General features: G+C 39.7%; 1 protein-coding gene and 1 long non-coding RNA gene across 3 annotated transcripts in view; one reads left to right on the forward strand and one right to left on the reverse strand.

The window, feature by feature from the left end:
* The window catches only part of pde4ba (phosphodiesterase 4B, cAMP-specific a), a 215680-nt gene that overhangs the window by 150643 nt on the left and 48028 nt on the right, over nt 1-17009 (reverse strand). The gene's annotated exons all lie outside the window — the stretch shown is intronic.
* Nucleotides 10850-13895, forward strand: LOC146689917 (uncharacterized). Of its 2 annotated transcripts, XR_014916154.1 has the most exons (5): nt 10850-11138; nt 11559-11622; nt 11999-12151; nt 12508-12598; nt 13180-13895. It is a non-coding gene; the product is annotated as an uncharacterized LOC146689917 (long non-coding RNA). The 2 variants fall into 2 exon arrangements; XR_014916153.1 differs by having other exon boundaries at nt 10850-11622.

A 17009-nucleotide genomic window follows, 5' to 3' on the forward strand; every position in this document is an offset into this window, starting at 1 on the left:
TGCCCCCTTTTCCCTGTTCATGCCCTATCGGCCCCCCTGGCTAAACTTTGCTAGATCCGCCCCTGCACAGTTACCAGCCATCAGCTGTAGAAAAAGATCCTGGTGTAGAAATTAATATTAAATAAATTCTAACAACAGCTTATCAAGCTTAAACGTGCTGCTGTTGTTCAGCCGCTGGTTTCCTCTTTCTGGAGCGAAGTGGGCCAAAAACAAACAAGAGAGACGGACTCCCGACAGAAAAGCCGATCAGCTGATCATTGATCAGTTTCACGATTGAAGTAGCAGCAGGAGAGAGAGAGAGAGGCAGTCGCTCCATATATACAGCTAAGCGTTTTGCAATTTGGTCTAATTTTAAAAAGTTTACATTTCTTCGGTATTAAACAGCAGAAATGAGGCTTTGCTGTCAGAGGTAAGTTTTGAAAAAAAAAAAAATAGAGTGAGAGCAGTGCAGGAAGTGTGATTTTATCGAGTTGGAAGCAAAACAGCAAAGGTAGGAGGGAATTAATGACAATATTTATCAAATGTGAAGCGTAGTTTGGATCTTTTGCTGCTAGTTCAGTAAATTTTGGTTATAGAGTGACGAAACCTGCAGCATCAGAATCTGTGAGCTGTCAGCTTTCAGGCCCGGTGGACGTGCCGTCGGGTGAGAAAGCCGACAACTCAAAGATTCTGATGCCTCAGATCCACGCTTTGCATGGAACCAGTCTCTCATTTGCTGTTTTAGCTGTTTGGTGGTTGTTGAAATGAAAGCTTTAACCTGAGGTTCTGGCATTTCTGGCAAAATACATTTATATTTAAAAATCGATTCAGGATTTAATGAATTGATATCGTGGTATTTAAGCCAAAATCAATTTTAATCGGAAAATCGATAATTGAAACCCAGCCCTAGTCAATACTCATGGTACACCTAACAAAGGGGCCGGTGAGTATAGATATGAAAAATACCCAAGTTTGTATTTTAGCGGTTTCGTTGGATTATACTCGTCTGTAATCGTGACTTTATGAAAATCTGTTTGCATAAATTCCGTTTCACTAACCTTCTCTGTACAACCATGCTGCTCACCACTGTGGATATTAACACTGGTGTCACACATATGTGGATTGCACCTCTGAAACCAATTTTCCTCTGCGTAATAATTTCCCACAATTATTTAATTTAAAAAAAAAATAGCAGGCTGCAGCTATTGTGGCTTTGCTTTGTCTAGTTATGCGATTATTATTTCCATATATTTCTGATGTCACTACACAAAATATGCAAGGGCAATGATGTTCATTTTTTCTCTAAAAAATAAATAATTGCTTCATAAACTTCATGAAATGGTTCATCATCTAAAATGACACCAACATTAGCATTAATTGCCTCAGAACATAGATGGGCTTTCTGATGATTTATTTCTTCTTCAGCATTTTTTAAAATAATTTAATGTTCAGTCAGATAATGAATTCTGACCCTTTCTCTTGAAGATAAAGGGAAACCATGCTTTTAGAAAATACAGCTGAAAGACTAATGAGCATGGCAACTGCTCTTAGGCAAATGGTCTCTGGTGCTGTGCCATATGTAAATATGTTTTAAATAAATAGAGTAAGTACTGCTTTACAGTGGGAAGAGCTCCAGAGGAGTCAGCAAGGAGGAACAGATAATGCTTTTCTTTGACAGCTCCGAGAATAAATGGTGGTGGCGGATGGCAGATACACAGAGGTAATGTGAAGCATAATAGTGATAAGAACTGCACTGAAAACAAAATAAGATAAAGACGGGAAAAAGGAAGGATGGTGATGTAAGATCCATAAAGGATACAGAGGAAAAAAAACACATGTAACTCAAAACAATTACCAGAGCAAAGTAAAGGACACACACCGTATGGACCAGAATAGGCAGTAATCTGATCCCAGGTCAGATAACATCTTTAACAGCAATACTGGACTGGCTTCCTGCTCAAACTCTGTGTAAACTTTGCAACATTTCTGAACTGATAACAGTTTCTATGCAGTTTTATTGAATGCTACATTACGGTACTTTGTGAGTTGCTCAGGACATAAAAACTATGTTTCTATGCGGTTCATCTGTGGCCATTGTAGAAGGCACCTTTACATTACTCTAACAGGACGAGCGTGTTAGTCAGAAGCACAGCATGATTGTAATAACACAGTGACTCATTTCCCCTTATTTTATAGAAAGTTTTCTTTTTCTTTCTTCTCCCACGGTCACAAGGTAAAAGGACATTTGATCGAGCGAGAGGAGAGAGTGACGGAGCTACGTGCGAAATGAAAGTCTGAACCAATTCAACTGGTCTGATGAGTCATCAGACTCAAAGCTCTGTCTAGGTTTTCCATTACTTGATATATTCAACATAGAAAGTTCATCAGTGTTATGGATACGACCATTTGATTCATTTGCCTTTAAAACAAAATCTGTTCTTTTGCACACCAAAATGTAGTAAATCGGGTAAATCCATTAAAGTGGTGCAAAGACCTTGCCAAGCTTTTAGTACTTTTAACATTTTTACAAAAATGGACAGATGAAATATTTCCCACCACTGATCACTGGGAAATATCTTGGTTGAGCCTGGTCTGGCGATGTTAGCCGTCTGGCAATGGCTGTAATTTATTCAAACAGCGGTGTGAGCAGCTACCAGTAGGGATGATTACTGGTATCCGGTGCAATTATGGCACCGGTTCTGACATAAACGGTAGTAACCAGACCGAAAAGCAGCGCACATTTCGGTGCTTTATTTAGGTGCTTTTTTTTTTTCCTGAGATGTCATTAACTTTGGATTCTAGCCAATCATTTTACCTTTCCAAGCATAGTAGGCGGGCCCAGGTACGTACGTTCTTTTAGAGCAGAGCTACAGATTAAAAATGCCCAAGGCGAAGCGGTCAAAGTCTGGCTGTACTTCACAACAAAAGATGTAAATTCAGCAGCCTGCAACAAGTGCTTTAAGGTGATACTGTGATACTGTCAAAGGAGGTAACTCCTCAAATCTGATGAAACACCTGGCGACGCATAGCGTCTTTTTAAAAGCCGAGAAATGCGCCGTATTTGATAGCTTGCTGCGAGACCTCAGCCCGAGCACATCTACTGCAGGTGTGGTGCCTGTTATCAGACCCTGAGTTAGCAACATCCCCCAAAAACCCGAAGAGTAGAGTCCTGGCCCCTAGCCCTGCCAGTGTAGCAGAAATGATGACGGATGATGATGCAGCAGCAGCCGTTCTTCTCTGCGTGAGCAGCTTAATGTTGTTCGTGTGTAAATTATGTTGAGTAGGCTAACCACGTTATTAAATTAATGCATGTAAGGTGAACTAGCAAACACCATCGTAGTTTCATGCGGCTGTCTTCTTGTTTGATAAAGTGAAACCATATATGCCCTATAGCTGCAGAAAAGGCTAACATTGTTATCTTTTTTACAAAAAAACCCCCAGCTAAACATGAGAGGTTTTAGGACAAAGTTTGTGTTTTCCATTGTTTAACCACCGGTTCGAGCACCGTTTAAGCACCGGCACCATTTCAAAAGTACCAGTTTGGTGCCGGTATCGGATAAAACCCAAACGATACCCATCCCTAGCTACCAGATGCCAAATACTGAAGTTTATCAAAAAGTAGCTGCTTGGTTTACCAAATGTAGATCTATTATTGTGGTATTTTTCAGGCTCAAAACTCCTAAACAATGGCGATCAAGTCAAACTAGTGTCTTTTCAAATAACTGGGCGCTCATCAACCAGGCGGTATGTGTGAACAATCGCCAGTTGACTCATATGGTTGATGAGTGCCTGACTGTCTAAAGAAGATTTTATTGATTGAGACATCACACCATTATTTAAAATAAAGAAAGAAAATTGTGGGAGTACAGCAGAGTGAGGACTGAGATGCTCAGACTACCAAACGGCTTTACAAAGTAATACAAATGTAGCATCATCAACTCCATAAAAAAAACAACTGAAGAAGCTTCTCGGATGAGAGGTGAGACATCTTCACAAAACTCAAAGAAGTCCAGTCACTTTCTTTCCAAGCTCCTTAGAACGACAACAACAATTACACCCATTTTGCCATGAGTCTGGTGACCCAGTGTTTGTGTCTTTGGTTTAAGTGATATTCTTTGAATTATTGTTTTCTCTTTGTACTATATTTAAAGTTCCTGGTTTCTGGGTTTCTGTTTCAGTGCCTCCCCCTGTGTTCCTGGTGTCATGTCTCTAGTGCAGCTTTAGTCCTGTATTTTTTGCTCTCCTTATTTGTCTCAGTGTACTGTATGCTTAGTCTTAGTTCTCCGTCACTACGTCTTCCCTGTGTTCCACATCTAGTTACTTTTGTCTCTGCGCTTCATGTTTCCTCTGTTCCAGAGTCGGTCATGTTTCCACGTCTCAGTGTCTAATCTGTATCTTTATGAATGTTTTCATCCTTCCCGTTTTATTTTGATAGTTCCTCATCCTGTGTGCAGTGTATCTAATTTTGCTTCCTTGTTAAGGTTGATTTGTCCCAGCTGTGTTTCCACCCGTTTCCCCATCCTCTCGTTGTCCCGGTTGTGTATTTAAGCCCTGTGTTTTTCTCTGTCTTTTGTCACATTGTTAACCATCATTTACCCTCCATGCTGTGTGTTCCTCCATGCTCCTAGTAATTTCCTAGTGTCCTGTTCCTGGTTTGTTTTCGAGTTTGGGTTTCTAGTTTCCAGTTGTATTCGTCGTTTGAGTTTTCCCAGCAAATAGAAGCCAAAACATACCAAAATGTCCCAAAATACTAAATAAGCTTGAAATAAGCTCATAATTAAGCATCATTGTAATAGAGTTGTTTCAAATATACACTGTGCCTCAGGAGGTAGAGAGCAGGTCATCGACTTATCGGAACATCAGTGGTTTGATCCCTGGCTGCTCCAGTCTGACTGTCCAGTATCATTGGACTCGTGTGAATGTTGATAGAAACCAGTCAAGCCTTTTGCCTTCAGAATTTCCTTCAAAGATTCAACAAGGTGCTGGAAACATTCCTAAGAGAGTAGAGTTGCTAATCCTCCTCATCAAAAGAAGCCAGCTCAGGTTGTCGCCTCCTGGGTAAGGCTATTGGGAGGAGGTCCCAAGGTGGACCCAGAATACGCTGGAGAGATTACACTTATCGGCTGGCCTGGGAAAGACTTGATGTTTCCTCAGATAAGCTGGAGAAGGTTGCTGACGAGAGGGAGGTCTGAGCTTCCCTGCCTAGGCTGCTGCCCCCGCAACCCATCTTCAGGTAAGTGGAAGGATGATTTTAACTTTTATTGAAGTAGTTGTCATGAATTTTCGAACAGCTTGCATTTTTTCATGCACACCCCAATGGGTCGCACTATTCCATCGCAGTTTATTAGTTCTTCAGATGTCAATTTTTCATATTTTAATAATTCGTGAACATCTTCTGTAGTAACACGTTTTCATATTATATTTAACACTGGTTTATTCGTATAACATTAAACAGACAACACTGTATTACATGCAATGCTGATAATGCCTGACGCGAGGTGACAGGAACTTGGCTTATGAGGTTTTTATTTTAACTCAAACAGAACACAAACCAAGACAAACTGAACATATTTACAATCTGGGCAATCAGAGAAAGTACCCAAGTACTGGCAGGGAGAAAATAATGGAACAAATAAAGGATTCTATGAAACTCAGTGGATGCAGAAATAGAAAAAGATGGAAAAGGCACTTTGCCATTATATATATATTTTTTTATATATTTCATAAAGCCAGACCACAATTCCTGGAACTTTCCTTGGCAGTTTTATTCCTTGCCACCAGTTACTAAAACAAGCCAGAGTCTGTCCTCAACTTCAGCCATTCTGCAAATTCTGGTTTGGTCGGCTCACCCGGTGGCAGTTATGAAGCCCACCGATGCTAGACCATATTGTCACTTGGACATACGCTGGGTAAAACAGTCCAATCTCTTAATAGGCACAGCTGAGGAGGTTCTAGTAGAGGCCCATGGAGCCACTCATCAATGCATTGGATTATTTGTTCCCAAAAAACCCAAAAGACCACAATAAAGGAAGAACAGTACCAATAGTTGATGGACATTTCCAACACGAGTTGTTAGATCCGAAGCCCATTTTATGAAGTTTAACTGGCATATAATAATACATATGCACAATTTTATAATGAGTGAATTTGTCCGTCGTATCTTTGATTGACCACCCAACATTCACAACAATGCTATTCAGTTTTTGCAATTCTGTATTTCCATCCAAATCTTTTCGTTCGCCATCATTTCATAAACTCCTGATGCCGATTGAGCGGTCTGAAGCAACAAATAGATGCATTTATTGAGACTTTGGATGTCTCAAAACTACTTTAAGTCTGTATACATGTGCTTTCATCTTGTTAACATACCATTCTGACCCTTCCGTCTGAATGTCTCAGCAGAATTCGAGACTCCTCAAATCAGACGTTATTCCAATCTAGAGTTTTATGCATTCAGAAAGGTTTTTCTGCAGACTTTGGTTGTGTAACACACTGTTACTTGAGTTTCTATTGCCTTCCAAAAAGCTTGAAGCAGTCTGGCCATTGTCCTCTGACCTCTGACATCCACAAGACATTTACTCCCGAAGGACGGTCCCTCACTGAATATGTATTTTTTTCCAGCCTGTTTCTGCAGACCCTACAGATGGTTGTGGTAGAGAATCCCAGCAGATCAGCAGTTTCTGAAATACACAAGCCAGCCTGTCTGGCACCTCTCTTCCCCATTCTAAAACTTAGTTTGAACTTTAGCAGGTTGTATTGACCATGTCTACATGCCAAAATGTACTAAGCTGCTGCTTTGTGTTTTCAACAGTTCGTCCTAAACTTCTGGGCGTTTCTCTAGTTCTAAAAACACATCTGAATTTTAAAGATTCACAATGGAAACTGACAATTATACTGATTTTTAGATTAAAGCCTGAGAGACTACACTTTTACTTGTTCCTTCCACATGTGCTACCTGCTGTCTTTATACAACCTGATGCAATAAGTGTGTATGTGAGGGATGTGTAACTGTGCGTGATCAGGATGGGTCCAGTGCAGAAGTCCATTAGCCCATTAGCAGCACAACCCCAGTGGCCTCGTTGTTTCCCTGGGACCACTTAGTATGGAGACAGTGACAAGTTCATTACTCTCGCATAGATACACATCATACAAATGAGAACACTTCTATTCACCTCTCTAGGCACACACACACAAAAATACAGTCCCAGAAGCAAGGTCACAAAGCCTCAGCTGTTAGTAAGATAACCACAGACGCACATTTATATGCAGCCCTGTCACGCCCACCTTTATATCAAATACTACAACAAACATGTGCCGCAGCCCTTTGAGACGGCCCACAGAAAAACAACAACATCAGTTATTTGTTCAAACAGCAACCTTACACAACCCTTCTGCTGTTGTATGATTTATGATTCTCCTTTACAAAAAGAAATCTAAGGTTAATGTCACCTATGTTTATAATAATGGGGAGCATGATGTCTTTGTACCACAGCAAAAAGTCCTTGGACCATTCACAGTACACAGCAATGGTTTCCTTCAATGATGACAATGATTTTTCTCCAACTTTAATTCAACAGTCTTAGAAGATGCTTGGGTATGACTCATAGAGAGATATGCTAGAGACATACTGCTGAAAATAACTGTTGAATGAAATGAATTAATGAGTTGCACCAGCAAATGCATGGTTAAGATTATGGAACTGCCTGATAAACATTTCAACTTTGTTTTAAACATTTTAAAACATTTATCATCCAAACCATCCACCAGCTCGCCTCCTACCTGGCTCTTAATGTCAACTCATTTCATTCTTCGTCCTCCTAATTATTATTTTGACCATAAACAAATATTTCAGAGAACTTGCTGCCAACCGCTAGTGGTCGAAACACAATGTAACCATAAAACAAAATGTCATGATCCTGGGTCTTTTGACCCAGCGTTTTAAGTTTGAGTTTATTTTGTTCATTAGGTTATCTAAGTTCATTTGGTTATTAGACTCCTTGTGTTTTCTTCTCCTGTATTTAAGCTTCCCCTCACCCTTCGTGTTTCATGCTGCGTGTCTTATGTTATCAAGTTTGTATTATCATGCCTAAGTGTTTCTAGTTCTTATTATTTCCCCCTCGTGTTTCCAACCATGTTAAATCTCCCCTGCTCTTCATGCGTTTCATGTCTGTGTCTTACATTGTCAAGTTCTGGTTGTCGTGTCTAAGTCTGCATGTTTCCTGTTTTATTTTGAAAAGGGGTCTTGTGTTCTGTGCTCATGCGGTTAGTTTTACTCTTGCCTGTGCATCATTATGTTTATCCTAGTCAGCTGTTTCCTCATGTGTCTCCACTTCCCCTAATCACCTCCTGTGTATTTAAGTCCTCTGTTTTCAGTGTGTGATTGTCAGGTCGTCTGTTGTCCATGCCATGCTTCCAAGTTTCTTGTCTAGGTTTTTCTTATTGTTTGTTTAGATTCCCCAGTTTAGGTTTGTGTTAATTTTGCTTCAGTTTGCCTTGCCCTTTGTTTGTACCTTTTCTACCAGCCATATTAAACAGCTCACCTTTTGTTAACATTCAAGTTTTGTTCCCTGTTCCTTGGAGTCTGCATTTTGGGTCCTTTTTTCAATTCATACAGTCTGCCCTCGCCAGACTGTGACAACAAAAGCTGCTTATATGCTGCTAAAATGAAAGGAGCAGGTCAGGTAAGTAGCAGAGGGGGTTGGTAATCTGTGTCAGCTGCTTTGGTGTCAATGAAATTAACAACAGGTGTCACTGGAGGGGCAACAATGAGACAACCCCCAAACACACATGGTTTTACAGGTGGAGACGACTGACATTCTCATCTTTTCTGACTGTTTTTCACTAGTTTTGCATTTGCCTACAGCAGGGGCGATTCTAGGATCAGAGCTTTGGGGGTGCTGAGCACCCAGAGAGCTGCCCAGCCAGGCAAGATAAACTTTACACGTCACGATGAGACTTCTTCCCTGTCTCTGTCAGTCCTTGCATCCTTAAATGTCTCCAGTTGTCCTGAGTTCTCTCAAACTGTCTCCTTGGTGCATTTAAACCCCTGTTCCTCCCTGTCCTCATCGTCTGTTGTCTTCGTCTCCGTTATCAGTCATCATAATTTTACCATCTCTGTGCAAGTCTGCAAATTTCTTTATTGAATCATACGATTCTTAAATTCATCAAGTCTCTCTGTGCCTGGGTCCTCGTCTCAAAACATGACATGGTAAATGGCCTGTATTTATATAGCGCTTTTCTAGTCCCTAAGGACCCCAAAGCGCTTTATACAACCTGTCATCCACCCATTCACACACACATTCACACACTGGTGATGGCAAGCTACAATGTAGCCACAGCCACCCTGGGGCGCACTGACAGAGGCGAGGCTGCCGGACACTGGCGCCACCAGGCCCTCTGACCACCACCAGTAGGCAACAGGTGAAGTGTCTTGCCCAAGGACACAAAGACCGAGACTGTCCAAGCCGGGGCTCGAACCGGCAACCTTCCGATTACAAGGCGAACTCCCAACTCTTGAGCCACGATCGCCCCATCACATCACTGTTTTGTACATTTTAACACAATTTAATCCCCACATTTGTGAAAGAAAAGCAAAACACTTTTTTTGAAATGTCTGTAACAAAACCATCAAATCTGATCAAGGTTATTTAAATGCTGCAAAAGAAGAATGGATTGGAATAAAAAAATGACGCTCATAGTGAGTAAAAAGTAAACAGTGCATTTTTTGGACAGATTCACTTTTAATGTGTATGTATAATATAATACAGATACATAAAAAACACTCCCAAACAGAATAAATTATTACAAAATATTAATAAAAACTATAAAAATGGAGGCAACTTTGCCTGTGGTAGAATTTATACAATGTATGAAAAAAATCTTTATTGCAGATACTAATTTTACTAATTTAATAATACTAATTTTGTGTTGTAAGATTTATGAGTTTCATGCTTTCATAGTGGTATTTAGGAGAGCTTGACATTTGTATCAGGTGGTACACACTGTAAAAAGTTTGAGAAACTCTGATAAGTGTATGTGTGATTAAGATTAAGGAACTGACCTCCCAGCCCATTGTTCCTTCAGTGGGCTGGTTTCAGTCATCATGCAAATGTGCTGTTTATAAGATTGAAACCTGCAGTCAGCTGAGACTGAAGAAGTCACCTGGATGAGTGACGAAACATTTCTCCCACAAAACGCAACGTCCTGATGAACAGAATCAACTTTTGGAGAAGTGTATGTGTGCTTTTGGAAAACATTTAAAGCTACAGTACAGAATCTTTGAAACAAGCTTAAAACGTTTGTAGAAACAGAGCATCTGCTTCTCTTTACAGCTCCTCACTCCACCAGGGCTGTTTGGCTCTTTCTGATAGTGTGCAAATGTGATGTACGTACTGCGGCAGTCATACAGACAACTGGACGGTCCAAAAGTTGGCCGACCTATTACTGGCTGAGGTTTTAGTAGAGTTGTGGCTGAACCACATAAAAATATATAATTCATTTTAATCTCCCCGATCAATGATAATGTTATGTTGGAATGTTGTTAAAGACGGTCAAAAATGTTTCAACCCAGTTTGTTTAGCAGATTCTGTATAGCAGCTTTAATATAGGGAGGACACAACTTCCAGATTGTGTGAGTAAAATCAGGTTTTTCCTCTTTGTCAGTTTAACAGTTTCTGTTGTGTCTGTCACTGTTCCCTGTCTGTTTGCTTACCTGGTTCTTCCTGACCTTGTACTTTCTCCTCACATTCCCCTCTTTCCTCTCTCCCTCTTCAGACTGACAATCATACACAAATAGATTGTATTCAGTTATATGAAAAATTTACATTAATATGAAAAAATACTTTTAAGATCGCTAACAAAAAGTCCTACACTGAAAAAAAGGGACTGGCCATCTCTTGGATTTATGTAAGCATCTTGCATGTATTTAACACAATTGCCTCATGTTTTAAAGATAAATGTAACTATATAGTGTAAAAACTACATGATATGCAGAAAGGGTGTATTAAATTGTTCATATCATGTTCAGGTGAAGTAAGTCAATAAGATAGCAACGTTAAATCTCGTGAAACCACGCGTGATTTCATCTCGCGGGCTTTGGATCGTGGTTTAAAAAATGCATCCATCTCAGTCAAGTCGAGCAGCCAACTCTACGTTTTTTGGTATGTCTTGATTTTTTGAATTAATATTTACCATATTTCAGCCAAATGTAGTTAAACGTCTAGAGTGTCGCCATGTAACATGCTAAAAAAGAGCCGTTAGCTTATTTGCTGTTTTATCTGTTATCAAAGAATTGGCGCTTTTTCATTTGAATTTGTCTTTGGCACAAGAGCCGTAATATCACATTAAACCTAATTAGGAGGCACTCATAACATAATTTGGTTTTCTGTGTGAATAGATTTGTCAACTGACTCTTCAGTTACATTGTGTATTTACTGCACCGTGGTGTTAGTGAGATTTTGGACATTGAACAGCTTTAGCTAATATCATCAGCGGCATTATGCTAGCTTACATCCCTACCCCTCCTGCCCTCACCTGCTGTCCTTTTGTTTTTGTTTTTGTTTTTGTTGATGCACATTGAGAGACCACATCTATTCTGCATTTCACCAGGAGTCAGCTGATGGATTGTGGGTTCAAGGTGTTATGGTAAGAAAGTATATTCTATTTTCGCTTAAGGTTTCTGTAACTTAATTATAATAGGTTTTTTATAATTATTAGGTGCATGCATACTCAAATAGACCACCCTATTAATACAACTGAGAAATCCAAAATCTGCCATAGGTTTAACTTATACCTGTATGTATTGTCAGAAAGGTGATTACTGGACTCACATTAATGCACACTTGAACTAAAATGAGGTTGTAACTTGTGGGTTCTTGGGTTGCAAATCAGAAATAAACATCTTTGGATTTTTTTAATCCCATAAGATCTGGAAACACAGTTTTTATTCAACAAAACATTACTGATTATTAACCAAGCACAGTGCCTGCTGTTATTTCAAAATAATTTTATGTCATTTCAGATGAAATGCAGCATTCCAGTGCATCCCAACCATGCCTTTACAGTCAAGGTTTCTGACAGAGCTGAGTTTCTCTCTGACAGTCTGCTGAAAGTGTTTGCAAAGTGATCGGGGGAACAGGGCACAAAGCTAAAGGATGTAGCTGCCATAATGACAGTAAGAACTTTAAAATTCTTTAACTACAAAGTGTATATGTATTGCATTAGGTCAGTAAAAGATTTTTATGCTGCATCCATTGAAACAGTCAACTATTACCTGTGAGTACTGATTCCACCGAAAGGATGCCATAATTTTCGTCATGCATTTACTGGCGCACTGAGAAAAATTGATCTTTTAAAAAAAATAAATGTTCTGGAAACTATATATCCATAAAGTTGATGTCAAACAGGAACTTTTGATATTTCTTTGTAGATGCTGGTGTTGCATGTTGACTGGTTTAAGTTTTTGTCTGGGATCATTTTCTTCTGTGCTACTGAAAAGTTCACAAATCTCTGTTTTCTTTGTTATAATAGTCAAGGATGACATTAATGCTCGGAGTCCCTCATCAAAGTGCTCCGCATCTGTGTGAAAGACAATTGCAACATCTTGGTGCAGGAGTTCATGGTGAGTGTTTTATGAGTAGATTGTGGCTTTGCAACATTTAAAAATGCATTTAGTTATCCACTTGATCCTCATTGGACTGGTTAGGACCAGTAGTCCTCTTTAATAATTTGAAGTTCACATGAGGCCTGGTAGTGAACTCGGCCGCCGGCCCTTGAGGCCCCACCCCTGTATTAGGGGTCACATCAGTGTGAAAAAACTTTAAATTTGTCATTCTAGTGAACAAAGGAAAATCCCACCAGTATTTACATTAGCTTTTGTTTGAAAAAAAAAAAGACCAACAGCTAACCAAATTGTGGGGCTGAAAGTCTAAATTCTAACATCTTCTGAGTGACAAAACCTGGATTTCTGATGGGCCAGTGTCTTTCTAAGAAAAACTAATGTAAAGCATTTGAAATTATGTTTTTCACCCTCTCTTAGAAACTCTGTTAGACCATGAATGGCAGCATGGCAGGCCACTCTTTGGCTATAGCTATTTACTATGTTGCTTGCATTGGTTTAAATTACTCTAACATTAGAACTGGTAGATTCAAAAGAGATGAGTTTAAAAAGGAATCTTAAAGAAATGTTTTGTGTTTAACCAGGACTTGACTGAGGCCACTGCACAGATTGAGAAAACCACAATGAACATCTGTCTCCAGAGGATGCACCAGGCAATGACTTTTCTGACGTTGGCATCATCATCGAGGGTATAGTAGTTCTTCAAGATCTGGATAACGTGACCTTTGCAGTAGCCATGCTGTTTGGACCATTTTTATTCCTTCAACATGAGTTACCCATCACAACTCTGCTACACTTTTGAGGTGATTCAAAGGGTGGTAATGGAGTTGGAAGCAACTCAGCTCTCAAGAAAAACTCACAACTAAGACAAAACTGCTCCTGCAAGGAAAGCTCACTGTTATGCATGCAAGCTGATCAGCTCTAGGTGAGAGGACATTTAAATCTCACACTTGTTCTGCTGCATTTTTGAAGCTCAATTCCAGGAACAGATCGCAGGGTTCATTTTTATATACTCTGCAACTGCCATGAGGACGAGCCGTTTTTGTTGTTGTTGTTTGTTTTTCCTTTTGCTCTGTACAGCATTTTGGCAGCATTTTTAAATTTCTCTTTGTATTTTTTCTTTCTTTTACTAGTGAAGAGATGTAGCATGAACAGTTATGCAGTCTAAATATCCCATATGGGTCGTGTGAAATGGTATTTTCAGTTTCATTCAGTTGAAGTAAGGAACGTTGAATATTTCTAAGTGTGCTGTTTTGAACCAAGATGTCACAGTATGATCAGTGCTGTAATTTTTGACAGTCACTGTATCAATGTTGTTTTTGCATCTCTTGAATAAAGGTTTTGACCTGCAAGTGCTAATTTCTTTAGTTATTGGGGTAAAATGGGTAATGTTAATAGGAAGGTGTTTGCCAATTCAGTAACCTAATTTAATGTTAATGGAAACTAACATTACCTCAAATTGTTTAGTTATAATTGTTGTTTAACTGAATCTTGACGTCAGAGGCCTTAAATAGAATGTTTTGATTTGTTCTTTCCCAACATTTTTCAAAAGAAAGAGTCTAATTTCTTTGCTGTGATTGATTCCAGAGAACACGGAAGAACTGACATTATTTAACTGTTGATTTATGCAGATTCAGTAGTGGAGTAATGTCAGTTTAATTCTTTACCTACTGTCAATGCAGTGAAATTAGACATTTTGTTTTGAAAGGTTACTGGTGGATGCCAGCAACCATCTTGGAAGAGAACAATATAATCTGTTATAAGGCCTCCATTTGAAAATTGTGTATTTGATACTAGAATATAATAGCAAAATGTAATTTGAAGATAACATGTAGTATTTAAGTGACCAAGTAGTATTGGGTAAAAGTTAGTGAATGGTGTTGGGATAAAGTGAGAAAATTGTGAAGGATTAAAATATTTCAAGAGCTCAAATTACTTCATCAAAACATGTTTAAGTCACATTTTATCAACACAAATTGCACAGGTTTATTGAACATGAATAAATTGTGTTAATTTAACTCAATTGTTTAAGTTGCTGCCAAAGCAAAACATCTGTGTGCAACAAATGTCCACCATTGAATTAAGTAAATCCAACAACATATTTTTTTTCAGTGTACTTTCAACCAAAAGGCAAATAACCAAACCACATGAACATCTAATAAATGATATAAATATTGAAACACTGATCCAACATTATTCCTGATTAATGGATCATTAGATTTTACACTTTTACCTGAATGTGGCTCCTTTTTTTTTTTTTTGAAAAAACTTCCTTATATCCATTATGAACCTGTCTGTCTCTGTACACACACACACACACCGGGAGTTATAAGGTTAATGGGCATTCAGTCAGTTAGCTAGTTAGTATCCATTTCAAACAGGACAGTGGTAACAACAGCAGGCTATGGACAAGTATAAGTTTTAGATTTTAAATAGGCTGTATACATTTCAATGGGAGCAACAGGACGGTCAAATGTTGCTGATTTTACTACAGAGCAGGATGGATTGTAGGGCAGCAAACATCGTTGGAAAACATGTTTTCAACACTGCAGGTTACCTGGTGTAATGTTTTTCAGCTAAAAAGAAACATGGTCTGACTCCTACCAACTATATAAAGAGTAACTGAAGGTTAAATGCAGCTAGTATGTCCTGTTTTAAGCCAGGCACTTCCACCTCCGCTCAGCTGCGTCTCAGACACCATCGCTCTGGCAGCAACGGTGCTAGAGCCAGAGCAGGGGAGAGGCGAGCTGGAACAAACCATTTTGGGAGGGGGGGGGATTTCTATACTTTTGTTATTAAATGTTACGTCTCAACCAAGTACTGTATGCTTTTTATACTTTTAGCAGTGTGCCACACAAACAGCAAATATTGTCAAAAAAACTAAGAAATCTTTGGGGGTGCTTTGATTCATTTTGGGGGTGCTTTGATTCATTTACCCCCCAAAAATGGGCTAAAAATCACCCCTGGCCTACGGTCAGTGTCACTACTGGTAGCATGAGGTGATAACTGGAACCTACAGAGGTTGTACATGTAGTCCAACGTCTCCAGGATGCCGTTGCCTGAAGGTTTGCTGTGTCTCCCAGCGCAGTCTGAAGAGCGTGGAGGCGATTCCAGGAGACAGGCAGTTACTCTAGGAGAGCTGGACAGGGTCGTAGAAGGTCCTCAACCCATTAGCAGGAGTGGTGTCTGCTCCTTTGTGCAAGGAGGAGCAGGGTGAGCACTGCCAGAGCTCCAAAATAACCTCCAGCGGGCCACTAATGAGAAAGTTTCGGACCAAACAATCAGAAACAGACTTCACGAGGGTAACCTGGGGGTCTGACGTCCTCTAGTGGGCCCTGTGCTCACTGCCGTATAATCTGTGTTTTGAGTTTTAAATTGTTTTTTTAAATTGGAGATTTGCCCATGCTTGGGCAGATGGCCTCTTTCAAATGCACACAAATGAAAATCAGAGCCACAAACCCATCAGTGGCCCCATCGCGTCAATGATGGATCATTTCCTCATAGCCTAAAAATAAAGCAGTTATTTCAAGTGCAGTTCTATTGGTGGTGCTGGTCTGTTCTTTTTTTCCCCCACACCGTCAAACTGGATGCTAGCGACACTGCTCTAGTCCGGTCGTCTTCTTGCCTGCCTTCTCTGAGCCAATCGGCCTCGTTTCTGCGTGCTTTAAATTACAGCACTTTTCTGTCATTCTACTTTTCAGACTCTCATTCGTGCAATGTAACTCCTTTAGGTCCTGATCCCTATAACCACTGCGATCCCATCCATCTATGATGGGTTATCAGAGTCTAACAACCAAATAGCTCGAGTGAATTCCATATCTCAATAAATCATGTTCTGTTCTTCCAAATGATCTCTCCTTAATCAATATGACTCTCTGTCTAAGGCTACAGATGAGATCCTCGTGTGTTTTATGGTAGTGGCTATACTGGACTGTCAAAGCTACCGGTAGTGACCAAACAATTCGCCCAGTGTGTCAGGGCTCAGAGATAAAGCGAAGAACTCAGTCACTCAGGAATGAGTCACTGCCTGTGCTACTGTAGCCACAAGACAAATGCATGAAAGGACAAATGGATAAAAGCATGGTTGAGCTGTGGATTTTCTTCAAATACTATCAAATTGGCAAGGAATTTTGTTCCATAACTGTCCCCTGCTGCTGGATTTGTACCTCTAGACAAAATAAGAGCAGTTTTTTTGTTTTTAAATGAAGAAGTAGAAAAAAGACGACTATGCTGAGCATCATTCATTGCATTTCACACATACCTTGTTTTCATAGTTTTAATTAAATGTAATCCATGTCATGTTTTCCAACTATGGTAAAGTTTTAGTTTCACTTTAACGGGAAGAAGCTTTTTCTTCCTTGAAAGACTTTTTACCAATTAGTGCCACCAGGGCACTGCCCTTGAAGAAACCTCC

This window comes from Copadichromis virginalis, linkage group LG17 (assembly GCF_057382275.1).
Source record: "Copadichromis virginalis isolate Kocher_CV1m ecotype Utaka linkage group LG17, C_Virginalis_male_GT1.1, whole genome shotgun sequence".
NCBI classification, from domain to species: Eukaryota; Metazoa; Chordata; class Actinopteri; order Cichliformes; family Cichlidae; genus Copadichromis; species Copadichromis virginalis.